This window comes from Caretta caretta, chromosome 6 (genome assembly GCF_965140235.1).
Source record: "Caretta caretta isolate rCarCar2 chromosome 6, rCarCar1.hap1, whole genome shotgun sequence".
Classification (NCBI taxonomy): Eukaryota; Metazoa; Chordata; order Testudines; family Cheloniidae; genus Caretta; species Caretta caretta.
In genome coordinates this window covers 105,838,730-105,856,140 of record NC_134211.1, presented here as the reverse complement: position 1 = coordinate 105,856,140, position 17,411 = coordinate 105,838,730, and the positions used below count along the sequence as shown (strand labels likewise).

Here is a 17,411-nt window from a genome sequence, read left to right as displayed (position 1 = left end):
GAGCTCATCTAGTACACTCACCCCACAGATCTCCAAAAGAATTGTGTATAATTTCAGCTAGACTGGTTCACTAAGTGACCCCACAGGCAGATCCTTGGCCCTCCTAAGTCCTCTTTGTACCACTCCAGTAGCACAAAGGTGATATAAAGCTGCCTCAAAGAGATCCACCTTAGGCATAGGGGAGAAGCTGCCATATGAGGATTGTTTTAGATGTGAGCTCACACCACTCAGCTGATCCTTTAGCTAGCAGAGTGGTCTTTGGGGGATTTGCACCAACTGGTGTAACTTAGAGCAGTTTCCCAGGAACTTCTTCAGAACGGAGGAACGGAAAGGTGGCCTATACACACTTCTCCCTCCCTCCTTCTGTCCCATGCTCGCAGCTGAGGATTTACCACCAGGTGTTTAGCTAATTTCTAATGCATGAAATCATTTGTGTTAAAGCTATCAAAGTCTCTCCTGGTCAGGTGGTCCATACCTTATCCAACTAAGGCAAAAGAGGAATTTAGGTACAGAAGGCAGACCGTAATTACTCATACACCAAGGCACCTTGATTAACACGTTCAACTCTTGCCAGAAGTGCCACAGGATTCCATAATGGCTCAAATTCCAATAGCACACGTCCCTCCAATGTTACATCAGATACAGCTTCAGAACTCTCTTAAAGGGCAAAGTGCCATCATCTGAACTACCAACAATAACCCCTATGTCCATGGCCTTGGATTTTACTTTTTCCAAGTATCTCCAGTCCTGTCCATGCTTTCAGTGACACTGATGCATAGTTAAAATATCAGATCAGAATATGCTGTTAGCTATAGTAACAATATATGACCTAGTAAGTTACATATATCTAAAACAATAGCTTTTTGCACTCCTGCACATGAAGCCAGTACATTACACTGAGGTCAACTGTTCACATCCACCTTGTTCAGGTGTCACTAGATTGCGCTAAGATGCTGATATAGAGCAAAAGCACAAACAATTCAGCTACCGGTCAATTATCTCTAACTTCAGCTGTTTCAAGAGGAATGAAAGAAAAAATATATATAGAAAAAAAAAACAACCCAGGGTGATGTTTGCAGCACAATGGTCTGGACTTTTCCCTCTGCTGAAGCCATATGTAGCTGGACCCATTCTCTGCTTTAGCTTTGAAAATTCAATATTTTCCCTCCTTTTGTTATGACCCAATGACAAGAAAGGAGGAGCGACCAGGAAATAAAGGTGTTGGGTTTTTTTTAAAGACCCCGTGGAAGGTGTTTTTAGAGTGGGATGACCATTACCACTTTGCCTTCTGTTCTGACACACAAGTCACACAGCAACTTGTACCACTCCGTAGCAACCTCCCATACAAAGACAAGCTTGACTGTTAATTAAAGAAAGTCTACTTTTAATTATACAGAGAGAAAGAGTCTCAAAATAAACTCTCCCTGACAAGGGTTTGTACAATATGTTCTCTCCCTACAGGACACATTTTAAATGGAAAACTGTTAATGCAGCATTAAGGTTCTAGAGCTAAGACTGAGGAAATGCAAAAGTTAAGATTACGACAGCACCAGCATCGCTGTCAAAGCTGATGCCTTATCCATTTTGTGCTCTACATAAACAGTAATAATAATAATAAGCTTTATGTGATGGGGTGATGGGGACCCCATCCAGTGCTAGGTGGGTTCAGCCCATCCTTGAGCTGCCTGCTGTCTCTAGGTAGATGAGACCTAAGGGCTAAAATCAATAGGGTTGCCCTGATCTGCAGGGCTATAAGGTTTAGTGGCCAGAGTCTATAAAAGCACCCTGATCCGCAGGGAAGTAGGACATTGTGGCCCAAGTCAATGGGGTAGCCCTTCTCCAAAGGGCAGTCTGGTCTAGCAGCCAGAGTCCATACAATTACCATGGTCCGTAGGGCAGTGTGGCAGAGATACTCTGGGTTCACAGGGCAGTGCGGCCAGAGTCCATAGAGTTGCCCCCTGGGGTGGGGCTGTATGGCCTAGCAGCCAGCTGGGGTGGGTGGCAGCCAGGGTAGAGCTCCACTAGGTCCCAGCCCAGGGCCCTGTCAGTATGTCCGCCACTGAGTTAGTGAGGATCTGTCTGCAACACGCTGACTATCGTTGGGACAATGGCTAGTCCGCACCACGCTACGCATGGTGGCAGTCTGTGCATCTTCGGGGTCTCTGGGTTTTTCAGCCGTGCAACTCCCTGTAGCTTGGGTGTCCACAGATACCTGGACGTCAGCTTGGGTCTCAGTGCCTCTGCCTTCTGCGGTCCAGGCAAGAAGCATCCTTCCTTTCTGGCGGTCACCCCAGACTGAGCTGGGCTGCTCCCTCTTATACTGGTGCTACACCTGGAGCATGCCCAGTAGGGACGTGGGGGCATGGCTTCCTCTGCCCACAGTGAGGAGCTAACCCTTTCCCATCCAATGCGGGGTGAGTTCACCCTGTCACAGTTTAATATGAAAAACAAGAAGGAAAACACTACCTACATATGACATGGCTGAGTTCAGATTTTTTTTTAAAACTTTCCTCACTTTAATTTAATTATGTAATTTTAATGTTGCATGAACACATATTTTCTTTTCTTTAAAAAAAAAAAAAGAAGTTAAGAAATGAAAGGACAAAGAAAATATACCTCCTAAAGGAACGGGATTAGTCCTGGTTAAGTGTTGCACTAAGGCCTGTAAAAATAACACACTCCTTTAATTGCACATAAGAACGGCCACACTGGGTCAGACCAAAGGTCCATCTAGCCCAGTATCCTGTCTTCTGACAGTGGCCAATGCCAGGTGCCCCAGAGGGAATGAACAGAACAGGTAATCATCAAACGATCCACCCCTTATCACCCATTCCTGCTTCTGGCAAACAGAGACTAGGGACAAAATTAATTTACATGCATTGCAAAGGCAAACATTTCAATTGACTAGACAACATTAATTAAAGTAAAACTAAAAAGTTTAATGGGGGTCACTGTGCATGTTTCATAGAGCACTAGTGCACTGCTTACAAGAAATGGTGTCTTCATTAAATGAACAGATCAAATTGGGACCCTTTTGGAGTAACTGGGGCCTGGGAGTAAACGGAGGACCTAAACTACATTTGGACAAGGGCTGTCAGAACCCCTGCCCAATTAGGCAGGAGAGGAAGGCAGAGATGCCTGGAGACCTGCTCCCTTGTTAGTGGAGCAAAAGAGCAGCATGGAATCTAATTTAAATTTCCTAGGCTCTAGGGCAGTGGTCCCCAAACTGTGGGGCGTTCCCTCCTACAGGGGCAAAAAGGAAAATTTGGGGGACGTGATGGGACCCGGGCCGGCCCCCATGAGGGGAGAGGAGAGAGTGTCACCCAGTCCCACTCTGCCCCCAGCCGCTGCTCTGGCCCCGGCCCACGCTCCACTCCTGAACCCAGCTCCGCTCCTGACCACGGCTCCAGCTGAAGCTCCAGCCCCAGTCCCAACTGCCACAGCTCTGCTTCCGGCTCCACTCTCAACCGCAGACCTGCTCCAGCTCCCAGCTGTGGCTCCTAGCAGAGTGCGGACAGATTCCATTACGGGTAAGGGGGGGTGTGACAGAAAAAGTTTAGGCACCTCTGCTCTAGGGGCCCCAGTGAATTCTGAGGTGCACAGCCTGCAAGCCCAGGTAATTTAAACTGAGCTTGCGATTTAATGGTCATCAATTCATATAAACATTGTTTGAGGCAGGAACACAGGAGCGGGAAGGCTGGACAGTAGTCAGGAGGGATAAGGTGAAGAGACAACAGTGGGGTGGAGCAGTCAGTGTAAATACATATCAACATTCCTCCCTGTCTCAGCAAGGAGAGGTGCTCATGTACGGAGAGCGGAGTGGTACTGAAAAGGAGAAATGTCTCCATGCTCTGGCGCTATTGGTCAGTTTGGAGGAGGGTGGGGAAGCTGAACTGGGAGGGATTAGGGAAGCCAAAGGGTAGAAATGGCCATACTGGTCCCAAATACTGGCTCCCTGTATTTGTTCCCACCCAACCTTCTCTGTAGGTTCCTTGTGGCTGCCAGAGCTGCATTTCAGACTTGCTGTGGGCTTGACCAGATCAATTTTGGGGGTAAGGAAAAAATTTTTCCCACAGGGCAAAACTTGCCATTACACTATAGGTCTGTTTTTTTTTCTTCCCCTTCTTCACATTCCTCACTGCATGCTGGAGGCCTGGTGTTTTAGGGGTTGTTTGTTTGTTTGTTTGTTTGTTTTAAGAGCCATAAAAAGAAATAGTAGTTGATTTGTTGCACTATATGGCTGGGGACTAAGGCAGATATGCTAGAGCTTAAGTCTTGTACATGTAAAGGCACCTTTGACTAGATCCTCATTTCCCCCTGCAAGGGGAAAGTAGGATGACTTCTACGTTCAGAGTTATGGGGTGATAGGCTAAGGGTAGCCATTCCTCTTTCCCTATTGCTTGACCAATTTAAGGCTAGTTTCCTCCTACATTGCACCCTGGTAATTTAAAGGGGGCAGCTACCCCAGTTAATTGATTTAAAGTTAATCAAGTTGCAGCCTGCCACTTACCTCCATCCTATGTGTCTCATTTTCCTATATAGGCTGATCAATAATGACCGGATTGTAGGAGGTCACACCATCACAGAATCATAGAAGATTAGGGTTGGAAGAGACCTCAGGGGGTCATCTAGTCCAATCCCCTGCTCAAAGCAGGACCAACTGCAACTGAATCATCCCAGCCAGGGCTTTGTCAAACAGGGCCTTAAAAACCTCTAAGGATGGAGATTCCACCACCTCCCTAGGTAACCCATTCCAGTGCTTCACCACCCTCCTAGTGAAATAGTGTTTCCTAATATCCAACCTACACCTCCCCCACTGTAACTTGAGACCATTGCTCCTTGTTCTGTCATCTGCCACCACTGAGAACAGCCTAGCTCCATCTTCTTTAGAACCCCTTCAGGTAGTTGAAGGCTCCTATCAAATCCCCCCTCACTCTTCTCTTCTGCAGACTAAATAAGCCCAGTTCCCTCAGCCTCTCCTCATATAAGTCATGTGCACCAGCCCCCTAATCATTTTCGTTGCCCTGCGCTGGACTCTCTCCAATTTGTCCACATCCCTTCTGTAGTGGGGGGACCAAAACTGGACGCAGTACGACCAGCTGTGGCCTCACCAGTGCCGAATAGAGGGAAATAATCGCTTCCCTCGATCTGCTGGCAGTGCTCTGACTAATACAGCTCAATATGCCATTGACCTTCTTGGCAACAAGGGCATGCTGCTGATTCATATCTAGCTTCTCATCCACTGTAATCCCCAGGTTCTTTTCTGCAGAACTGCTGCTTAGCTAGTCGGTCCCCAGCCTGTAGCAGTGCATGGGATTCTTCCTTCCTAAGTGCAGGACTATGTACTTGTCCTGGTTGAAAAATGTCACTAATGTGAGTTTTAAATCTATGGACTGATCTATGGGAACTTGAGGAAACAATTCAGGAAGGCCCAGGATGGAAGCATAATGAACAAAATGTAGTATTCATTTTGTAGGTAGTATCTCCCTACCCTGCAAGTACAAGGAATTGCATCTCCCACCCTCTGAGTTCTTGTCAGCAATCAACACCATTTATACATACATGCTGTACAGAGAAAAAAATTACATGACGGTGGATCTCTATTATGACATATATCTTCATGGATACAGAGAGAAGTGATAACTCACCAGTGAAATAGCCATGAGTGAGACATCTGTCTTTTCTCATAAGTGAAGTATCATAATATAGTTCTGCCTTCATAAACTATACACTTACAAAACCACTGAAGAAAGAAAGAAAGAAAGATTGATTATTTGGATAACTGATACAAATAAGACTACTAAAACATATGTAGGAATAGACATTTTCGAATCTTGTACAACTTTAAGGACACTGGAGTTATGGTTAATAAATGACACCCTAAACTAAAAAAGGACCCATAGCAGCATTTGACAGCATGTCATTATATACACTCATACATGCACATATCCCCACACACATACATATGATATACATATGATTGCATGGTAAGGTATTCATATTTTCTTGGCATGATCTTGGGATGGCTAACTGTTGGTGAAGTGAGTTAAGCAGGTGATCTCAGATGAGTGCTCGTCAGATCTTTATATCAGGCATTCTGTGACTATCACACGTGCCACAGAATAACTATTCTAGAAACGTTTTAGAGAAGTTCTTTTTTAAAATGGCATTGGGACTATTTCCTGTATCTCTCCACCTTTACCATCAGGGCTACTCTGAATTTTGCCTTTGTCCTGGGCAAGTTTTCTTAAGATCTTGAATTTGCAGAATTAAAGGTCAGAAAGGACCTTTTAAGAACCTACGAACCTGACCTGCATAACATAGGACATTGAATTTCACCTAGTAATTCCTACAGTAGAGGGAATTATTCTTCTCTACTATGGGAATGAACCACATCAAGCCTAATAATTTAAAAGAACACAAAAAGTGACAGGTGTTTTATTCTCACCTATCCAGCAAAGCACTTCAGCATGTGAGTAGTCCACTGACTTCAGTAATCAGATGCAACAAGCTAAGCATGCACTTAAGTTCTTTGTTGGATGAGGGCCTATGAGCCCAGATTTCTTTGGGATTTAGTGGCCAAATACAATCCTGGCCTACAGAGTTTCACCCTCTTACACTAGCAATTAATTTGGTCATGGGTCTTAAAGAGCAAGACGTTGTGTCGTGACTGAGAAAATGTCTTTTCAAGCTTAATAAACCTTCAAGAAAGGTGTAGGAGCAACAGAAAACTAAACTCCTTTCTCTGACATTCTAAGCATAACTAAGCAATCAGGAGTCAAAATATTATTCTTAACCTGCAGAATCTGATTCATAATAATCATTTTTTAAGAATCCAAGCAAAATATCGTATTTGTATTTTCTTTAAGCCTTCATATGCATTTTCCACCACAATATGAATTCCTGTGAACTAAAATAAATGTATTCCAAGCTGTAGTGTATTCCAAACTCAACTAATTTGTTATTAATTTGTTCAGATTCTGTTTCTGATTCCTGCTAGGTTCCACTGCAATGTCAAAGCAAAACCATTGTTTCCTGATTAACAACTCCATAAATTTGGAGATATATGAGACATTCATATCTCCCTTTTTTAAAAACAAACATACTTTAACCAAAATTTCAAAAGTGACTAGTGATTTGGGATACCCCACTGGAGATACCTTGATGGAACCTGATTTTCTGATGTGCTGATCACACACCTACTGAAAAATCGAGTCCCTTTAAATTTTCTCAATTTGGGCAAACAAAATCACTAGTCACTTTTGAGAATTTGGGACTTGGGCTTATTGTCCAAGCATGATTTTAAGCAAAACAGCCCAAACATATTAGTATTCCTCCTTTAATTACTGAAGAATGATTTCAGTGGAAAGAAATATTATATTTTTAAAATATTGGTTTCACCTTTAATCTTTTATATGCATTTTGATCTTTGCCTTTTGTAATAACAATATGCCACTCTAGGGCATACAGCGTGCTGAGATAAGATAATGTCAGGATTAGGGGGAACTCAAGAGATACCTATGATATTACATCATCTCAATATGGCTCTTAGTCTGTGGTGTGTATTATTGGTTAATTAAGGCACAGGAAATGATGTATATGAAAAGATACATCTTCCTTATTCCACTGAAATAAAAATTTCAAATCAAAAGCATCTGTCTTTTTTCATTTATATGTCAAAATATAATTGGCTGTGGCTGGGGTTTGTTGCCTTTATTACTTTTAATAGCTGTACAGCCACTGATTGCCCAAGCTGATGGTTAATTTAATTCCTGTCAATACAATATTGGGGCTGTCTGCATATTCAGGCCATGATTAACTGCGGCACAGTCCATAACAGTAGTGTTATTATTACTGCATTTAACTACCTCTCGGGAGAAGACAAATTAAATTATGTTGAAAATGCTGTTGATTATCATTACGGACTTATTTGTAGAGCACAATTACTGATCTGTTGTAAAATAAATCAAATTTTTTATCATCTTGGTATAAATTAAATGTAATGTAGGAGAATGGAGAGTGGTTACTGAAAGAGTTCAGGCAGCTTTGTATAAGTCACCCAAGCACTGAATTAAAATAATAATCACAGATGAACATGATATTATATTTTAATAATAAGCTACTTTGTGACCAAATGTGGCTCATAGATTATGGGATTTCAACAATAAAAAAAGCAAAGTTAAAATGCTTTATGAGCTGTTGACTTAAACAAAAAGGTTGAGGACTTCAAATAAATTACTTTATACTACTGCTTCTACACAAGCTGGAATCATGGTTCAAGTAACTAATTTTAGGCACTGCTTTAAAAATACAATTACACTAATAACTTACATATGACAGTCCTTTAGCTCTCCTCTTCCATCTATAATACCCACCCCGCCACACTGTATTATATCCTAACTGAATGTGTTGCGTTACTGATAACTGCAGTGACAACAAAATATTTGCAATATTTGTGCACAAATATAATGTATACTAAACGCTCACAAATACATACTGCAAAACACCATTATTTCTAAAAGGGCGAGATGGTGACTATTATTTATTAGGTGAGGAAAAGTGGGAGAAGGTGTAAAGGAGCTTTCTCCAGCCCTTTACACAGCTATGAAGGGGCCAGCTACAATCCCAGCCACTGAGTTCTGAGTCTAGCACCACCACCAACGCTAGGAAACCCAGAGGAGGGGATAAGAAAGTGACATGGATGGGAGGAGCATGGCCCAAGCCTCCTTTTACACCACCCATCAGATGATGAATGGGGAAGGACAGGCTGCACCTATCAGTGATGGAGGCAGATTATCAGATGGTATAAATTGTCTTAGCTCCATTGAAGTCAATTTAGAATCTTCCCCCGACACATATGTTCCTCCAGTGCTCTAAAAGGACATATTTGACATCACAGCCTCTTCTCACCCAATTCTACTGTAAGGTGGGCCTTAAAAGCCACAATATACCCCAAAGCATCAAGTATCACTTCCTGATTTAAAAATACAACACTCACTTCACTAGGTGTTTTGCCTACATAAGGACTACATGAATACACCCTCTTTCTACCTATTACAAGCATAGCTACTTACATGCAGAGCTGGTAGGTTGTCTAACGCTTTTCATTATAGGCCCCTGTTTTCAGTTGCTTAAAATTATGCCAAATTTTAACCTTCAGGCTAATATTTTTCACACTTTCTCTCTCTGACTTTTCTTGTAAAAGCTGAGTTTCTTGGAACGTTCCAGCAAAAACAGCTCACATATTCTTGAGAATGAGGTTAGGGAAAAAATAGTTAGTTTGGCTGATGTTAATTTCCCCCGCCCCCAACAGTTTTTGAAGAGCTTTCCAGCTTCCATGCTTTGGAACAGAAACTTGAAATTTGGCAGGGACATATTTCTGGGGTTATAGAGGTGCCTTTTGCTTTCTCCATAAAAATCTACCCAGATCTGGCCAAGTTATAGGACTCTGCCCTTTGCACATGCTCAGTAGTGCTTGTTAGAGGCTTATTTCTAAGTCTCTGATCATTCTGTCTGCACTGAGTATGCTCCAGTCCCACAATTTCCCACATGCCAGCTCTACTGCACTTGGGAACAACATTCTCTGTAAACTGGCTGGGGACCCAGGAAAACTGGGTTCTAATCCTGCCTTTGCCACAAACTTCCTTATGTTGATTCTTGATTCTTATTATATCATAATATAAATATATTCTCTTCTTGATGTTGATTCTAAAAAGTTCTGATTCTTTTCATGGACTGAAAAGCTCATATTTTGAGTCATTTAAATAATAATGGTGTGTTACACAGCTCCCCCCCGTTTAAGCTATGCACTATCAATATCACAGCATCCAGAAAACTGCACAGTGCCAAGGACCATTTTTATTATTAACTATTAATTCTACAGCACACAAAAATATGCTAGATGCCTCCCATTATAACGTGGTCCCTCCCTCAAACCATTAGTTAAAGCTGTAGGGGGGAAGATGTTCTACATAAAGGGGGTAGAAAATGTGAAGATAAAGTTCAGGCTCAAATTTTTCACAGCACTCTTTACAAAAAGCATGATAGACACCTGATAGAAAGAAGCAGGTAGCATGCTTTCCATAATATGTGCTAAAAACACTTTAGCTCAGTCTATACTAGCAGCTAAGCAGTTTTCAATTTCCAGTCCAGTGGGACCCACTGGTGACTTTTCTAGTGTTCCTTCTTTAAAAAAATAAAAAATAAAGGCTTTATTGGAAAGTTTAAACATGTGAAAGGGGATGGGTCCCATAACCCCATCCACATAGCATAACCCTATAATTCATGCATACACATGTAGGTAGAGAAGCCAAGTCGGTCAATATCTATGTTTAAATCAGTGGGATGAATGGGTTTAAAAGACAGCAGAATCAGGTACTACCAGGTTAAATAGATATAAGATATGTGGCATATTGGGGCCCCTGTGTCTTAAATGCATTTCTAGGTTAATCTTCAATACAGTCAATTAATACAAGTTATCAAAATCTGCTCAAATGATAGAGACAAAAGAGAATGTGAAATTATATCTACCAAGTAAACTCAATACAGCAATTTATGTCTTAAATGAAAGTAAAGAACGCAAGCATTGCAACGCTCAATAATACCAAAAAACAAAACAATATTAACAAATTTGACCAAATATTACATATATTTATATAGACAGATATAGATATCTCCAAAAAAGAGCACATAACCCTATAATAAATATCGATAAATTCTGCTAAAAATGAAAATTGTTACTAAAACAATTGTGCAGACTTCATGACTGGTGAAATTCACCCACCAGTGGGGGAGCTATGAAAGGATCCCAACACACCAGTGGATGATACTGTGCTGATTTGATATGACACACACTATTCGTCTTCATAAAAGTTTCAAACTCACAAGCTACAAACTGAGATCCATTGTCATTTACTAGCCGATCTAGCAAACAACAAGGAGTGAACATTTCACACAGCTCCCTCCTCACAGACATGGAGCACAGTGACAATTTTAGTGGCACTGATGGATGATCTCCTTATGGCCATGGGAAAAAGATGAACTTCTGCAGTGACATTGCTGGATCTAGCAGCAGCCTTCCACACAGTGTGTCATTATTACCTTGTGCTCCACCAACAGAGGACAGTGCTAAGTCAGCTTCACTCTTTTCTCATAAACAAAGCCCAGAGAGTCATGGCTGATGAATGCTTCTCTGTCCAACAAGCCCTCACTTGTGACATTTTGCAAAGATCAGTCCCTTTGCTCTCTCCTTTTATAACATCCAAGACCTCCCCCTGCCCACATATACCAAAGAAGATTGTAAGGCAATATGGATTTCAATGTTACCAGTATAGTGATGATATCCAGCTGTATGCTTTCGTTTCACCTGATGCAGCCAACATCATCATCCTGTTGTCGTGGTATCTGAGTGATCTAGCCTTATATATGAAAAACAGGTGGCTCAAACTCAACTCAGGCAACAGAGAGGTGATGCTGGTGGGAAGAAGAAAGAAACTTTAGGAGCCAGCCAAGATATTAACCTCATTCACTCCTGAAGTGGTCAAGTATTGCAATCTTGGAATCCTGTTGGATTCTTCTCTGCTTCTGGACACAAAGACTGTGATATTAGCAAGACATACCTCTTTCTACCTACCCATGATACCTCTAACCATCTTCACTTCTCTGCACCTTTCCACACTCAGCTATAGCTTTCTTAACTATAGCTTAATCGCTTTCTTAATAATTTCAAGTTATAATGAATAGCACCATGTTTCTATGGACCAGAAGACAATTTTGATAGATAATAGCAATAATGCAATAGGTAGCATATCTAGAGAGCTCAAAGTACTTTACAAAGAAGGGTATAATTATCCACATTTTACAGACCTATAAATCATAGAATCATAGAATATCAGGGTTGGAAGGGACCTCAGGAGGTCATCTAGTCCAACCCCCTGCTCAAAGCAGGACCAATTCCCAATTAAATCATCCCAGCCAGGGCTTTGTCAAGCCTGACCTTAAAAATATCTAAGGAAGGAGATTCCACCACCTTCCTAGGTAACACATTCCAGTGTTTCACCACCCTCCTAGTGAAAAAGTTTTTCCTAATATCCAACCTAAACCTCCCCCACTGCAACTTGAGACCATTACTCCTTGTTCTGTCACCAGCTACCACTGAGAACAGTCTAGATCCATCCTCTTTGGAACCCCCTTTCAGGTAGTTGAAAGCAGCTATCAAATCCCCCCTCATTCTTCTCTTCCGCAGACTAAACAATCCCAGTTCCCTCAGCCTCTCCTCATTTTTGTTGTCCTCCGCTGGACATTTTCCAATTTTTCTACATCCTTCTTGTAGTGTGGGGCCCAAAACTGGACACAGTACTCCAGGTGAGGCCTCACCAATGTTGAATAGAGGGGAACGATCACATCCCTCGATCTGCTAGCAATGCCCCTACTTATACATCCCAAAATGCCACTGGCCTTCTTGGCAACAAGGGCACACTGTTGACTCATATCCAGCTTCTCGTCCACTGTAACCCCTAGGTCCTTTTCTGCAGAACTGTTGCCTAGCCATTCGGTCCCTAGTCTGTAGCAGTGCATGGGATTCTTCCGTCCTAAGTGCAGGACTCTGCACTTGTCCTTGTTCAACCTCATCAGATTTCTTTTGGTCCAATCCTCTAATTTGTCTAGGTCCCTCCGTATCCTATCCCTACCCTCCAGCGTATCTACCACTCCTCCCAGTTTAGTGTCATCTGCAAACTTGCTGAGAGTGCAATCCACACCATCCTCCAGATCATTTATGAAGATATTGAACAAAACCGACCCAAGGACCGACCCTTGGGGCACTCCACTTGATACCGGCTGCCAACTACACATGGAGCCATTGATCACTACCCGTTGAGCCCGACAATCTAGATAACTTTCTGTCCACCTTATAGTCCATTCATCCAGCCCATACTTCTTTAATTGGCTGGCAAGAATACTGTGGAAGACCGTGTCAAAAGCTTTGCTAAAGTCAAGGAACAACACGTCCACCGCTTTCCCCTCATTCACAGAGCCAGTTATCTCGTCATAGAAGGTAATTAGATTAGTCAGGCATGACTTGCCCTTGGTGAATCCATGCTGACTGTTCCTGATCACTTTCCTCTCTTCTAAGTGCTTCAGAATTGATTCCTTGAGGATCTGCTCCATGGTTTTTCCAGGGAAAGGTAAAGTGAAAGGTCACACAAGTTAGTAGCAGAGATGGAAACAGGGCCCCTATCATGTAACTCTCATTCCTGTGCCATATTACTGTACTTCATAGTCTGGGACAAATGAGAGGTACTACTTTTTAAACAATTATTTGGATTAAAATCCAAAATCATTTTCAAAAATTACTTACATCCAAGATGAACTTGGACTAGTATTTTAAAGCAGCTACATCCATTTCAGAGATAACATCTGGATAGGTGTGGGAAAAAATATGTTTTACCAGCATTAACTAAATACAACATTCTTCCAATATGGTGCTTTCCTGTGCACATGCCCGTCCAACAGGTCAGGTTTTCCCTTTCTTGTTCACCCACACCTCCCACTGACTTCTACAGATGTTTAGGAAGCACAAGAAATGCAGTTTTGGGCTCAGTACCTACACAGGTGGGAATAGCTGCTATTCTACTGCAACTTAACCTTAGTCTTTTAACAGGAGAAGGCAGTTATGGAAGAAGCCAGGCCATACAAATGAACAAACTAGAACATTGAACAAACTAGAACAAACTAGAACATTCAGCTGATATGGCTACTAAAGTCACTCACTGAATTCTTGCTTGTCAGTTTTTCATCCTCCTTCAACTATGTTATTTTCTTCTTCCATTAAGTAGTTCTAGTCTATGTAGTATATTGAAGAACCCATATAATCTGTTTTTCCAGGGCATCCTCATAAAAGTAGCTCCGACATCTCCATTAGAAAGGTTAATTATGTCAGCAACAATTTTGCTGTTCTGCATTGGACTGGGAAGTTCTAGATATACCATACAGTTATATGCTGTAGATATGTTACTACTGTAAGTAAAGCTTGCTGTCTAAACAATATTGTGTGCTGCTTTCTGAAACCAAATATTTTATTATTTATTCAGTGATAATATGTATGTTTAATTTTATAAAATCAAAAGGAGCCATTTTATGGCATATTTTTATGCACTACAGTCAATTAAAAAGGCTGCCTCCCTACAAAATACATAGTGTGACCTGAAGCCCACCCTTGCAATTGTAATACTTTAGACAATTATGTTATTATTTTCTTGGATGTGCTCTCTGCAGCCCTTTGAATACTTGTGCCAGATTAACTTAGCTCTGTGTCACAAATTGGAACTGACGTGTCATTCATGTTAGAACTGTAAGTGGTAAGGAAAGATTTCATTCAGCTAAAACAAATGTAATTTGCACTAATTTCTTTCTTCCAAATGGAAGTGTTCATGACAAATTTTATTCACTAATACCTAAGCCTCCATCATGTAAGCTTAGAAAGTTTAAAACACTGTCTGCTATTAACTTATGTTTGTGCATTTTTAAATGCACACACCATAATATTTCTATCTTGCTTCGTTTCTGTTTCATTTTAGAATATATTTTGATCCCATGTTTTGTGAATGTACTGACATTAAATTGCCTTGATTTCTATAATTAGTCCAAGATTATTTTTTAAATGCCTAGTAAGGTTCCAGAGACAACTAAAAAGACATTTTTAGAGGTATTAGAGGTATTATTTTAGAGGTATTCAGATGCAAACTTAGGCCCCAGTTCAGGATGATATTTAAGCCTGTGCCTAACATCAAACATAAATTATAATACCTAGCTCTTATATAGTGATTTTTATCAGTAGATCAGAAAGCACTTTACAAAGGAGGTCAGAATCATTATCTCCATTTTACAGCTAGGGAAACTGAGGCACAGAAAGGGGAAGTGACTTGTCCAAGGTCACCCAGGAGGCCAGTGGAAGAGCCGGGACTAGAACCCAAGTCTTCTGTGTCCGAGTCCAGTGCTCCATCTGCAAGGCTGCACTGCCTCTCCAGCTGCTTAAAATTAAGCACCTGATTCTCATTTATACTAAGGCTGTGCACTGCAGAAACAAGAGAGGTGTAAAGTGGCCTTAGTATAAAAGAATCAGGATCAAGCAGGTGCTTAAGTACCTTCCTGAATCAGGGCCTCAGCAGAAAGAATTTAAGAACACAATTGTCCACAATTAAACAAACAAATTAAACGATGGCTCTTTCTTAACAACCTGTCTGTAGCAGAGGATTTGATCTTCCTCCTATATATATTCATTTATCTTCCATATTAATTTTAGCCATTAAAAGAGTATGTGATAGAAGTCTCTCTATGCCATAGCATACACAAGCTCTGAAGAACTAACATGGTGGGGGGAGAGAGAAATGGGGATGTAAATCAGAATCTTGACCCTGCAGTAGGTTTCTTAAATAGAGAAATCACCATTATCCTAGTAATAGGATGAAATTTAATAGTGAGAAGTGTAAGGTCATGCATTTAGGGATTAATAACAAGAATTTTAGTTATAAGCTGGGGACACATCAATTAGAAGTAACGGAGGAGGAGAAGGACCTTGGAGTATTGGTTGATCATAGGATGACTATGAGCCGCCAATGTGATATGGCTGTGAAAAAAGCTAATGCGGTCTTGGGATGCATCAGGTGAGGTATTTCCAGTAGAGATAAGGAGGCGTTAGTACCGTTATACAAGGCACTGGTGAGACCTCACCTGGAATACTGTGTGCAGTTCTGGTCTCCCATGTTTAAGAAGGATGAATTCAAACTGGAACAGGTACAGAGAAGGGCTACTAGGATGATCCGAGGAATGGAAAACTTGTCTTATGAAAGGAGACTCAAGGAGCTTGGCTTGTTTAGCCTAACTAAAAGAAGGTTGAGGGGAGATATGATTGCTCTCTAGAAATATATCAGAGCGATAAATACCGGAGAGGGAGAGGAATTATTTAAGCTCAGTACCAATGTGGACACAAGAACAAATGGACATAAACTGGCCACCAGGAAGTTTAGACTTGAAATTAGATGAAGGTTTCTAACCATCAGAGGAGTGAAGTTTTGGAATAGCCTTCCAAGGGAAGCAGTGGGGGCAAAAGATCTATCTGGCTTTAAGATTAAATTTTATAAGTTTATGGAGGAGATGGTATGATGGGATAAGATGGTTTTGGTAATTAAATATTCATGGTAAATAGGCCTAATGGCCTGTGATGGGATGTTAGATGGGGTGGGATCTGAGTTACCCAGGAAAGAATTTTCTGTAGTATCTGGCTAGTGAATCTTGCCCATATGCTCAGGGTTTAGCTGATCACCATATTTGGGGTCGGGAAGGAATTTTCCTCCAGGGCAGATTGGAAGAGGCCCTGGAGGTTTTTCACTTTCCTCTGTAGCATGGGGCATGGGTCACTTGCTGGAGGATTCTTTGCTCCTTGAAGTCTTTAAACCACGATTTGAGGACTTCAATAGCTCAGACATAGGTGAGAGGTTTTTCGCAGGAGTGGGTGGGTGAAATTCTGTGGCCTGCGTTGTGCAGGAGGTCAGACTAGATGATCATAATGGTCCCTTCTGACCTTAGTATCTATGAATCTATAAAGTGACAGATCTTCATTTCAATTCTCTGTGATCATTCTGGATTAGATATTAAATATAAACCCAGAGCAGGCACACTATTTGCATTCGTGCACCAACCACCAAGTTACCTCTTTTCAGCCCTTTAAGGAAACAAATATAAGCGATTACACTAATACTGTATCTAAAACCTGGGCCATTTCAGGCTGAGATTTTTACCAGTCTGGATCAACATTTGATACACGACTTGCATAACACTGATTTTCATTTTATCAGCATGACTGAAATCCCTTCCCCTCCCCAAGCCCCCAAAAAAGAGACTACGCTGTGTCTGTTCAAAAAGCACAAAGAGCACAGAAAAATGTATTTACTAATGTATTTCTTTGATACTTAGTCTATGTCTCAGCATAACTTTGTGACACATAATAAAGAAAACTTGGAGGCTTAGATTAAAAGTAGACTTTAAGCTATTTGTGCATCTGCTTTTTTTATGATCCACAGATATTTTGAATTCATTTATAATTCATTACATGCTCATTTTTAGATAACACAGTAATATATCAGCACAACCTTCTCACTTCTCAGAATGCTATACAGAGGCTTATTTAATGGCTGCTAAGTAATGTAAAAGGTACAGCCATGAATGTAGGTGCCGTAAGATACAAACCAATGCCTCGTCCTGCAAAGGTTGCCATTTGAGTAGACTTGTGCCCATGCTGAGTCCCACTGAAGACAACAGGACTTCAGATAGAAGAAAGAGTTAATCCATACAACTCCTTTTTCTGGAACATGGGCCAAATCTACAAATAGGTGTCTGGATATTTCGGAAGCAAT

General features: G+C 41.3%; 1 protein-coding gene across 19 annotated transcripts in view; it reads right to left on the bottom strand.

Moving 5' to 3' along the window:
* LOC142072579 (uncharacterized) overlaps positions 1 to 17,411 on the bottom strand; it is a 265,356-nt gene that overhangs the window by 106,308 nt on the left and 141,637 nt on the right. For 12 of the 19 annotated variants that reach the window (XR_012669065.1, XR_012669061.1, XR_012669068.1 and 9 more), the window contains 2 exons: positions 11,326 to 11,472; positions 5,649 to 5,743 (listed from right to left, as the gene is read on the bottom strand). The exons of 2 other annotated variants lie outside the window; for them this stretch is intronic. The gene's annotated coding sequence lies outside the window, so the exon portion shown is untranslated. The remainder of the gene's footprint in view (positions 1 to 5,648; positions 5,744 to 11,325; positions 11,473 to 17,411) is intronic. 5 more of the 19 variants (XR_012669063.1, XR_012669056.1, XR_012669062.1 and 2 more) reach the window with 2 other exon arrangements.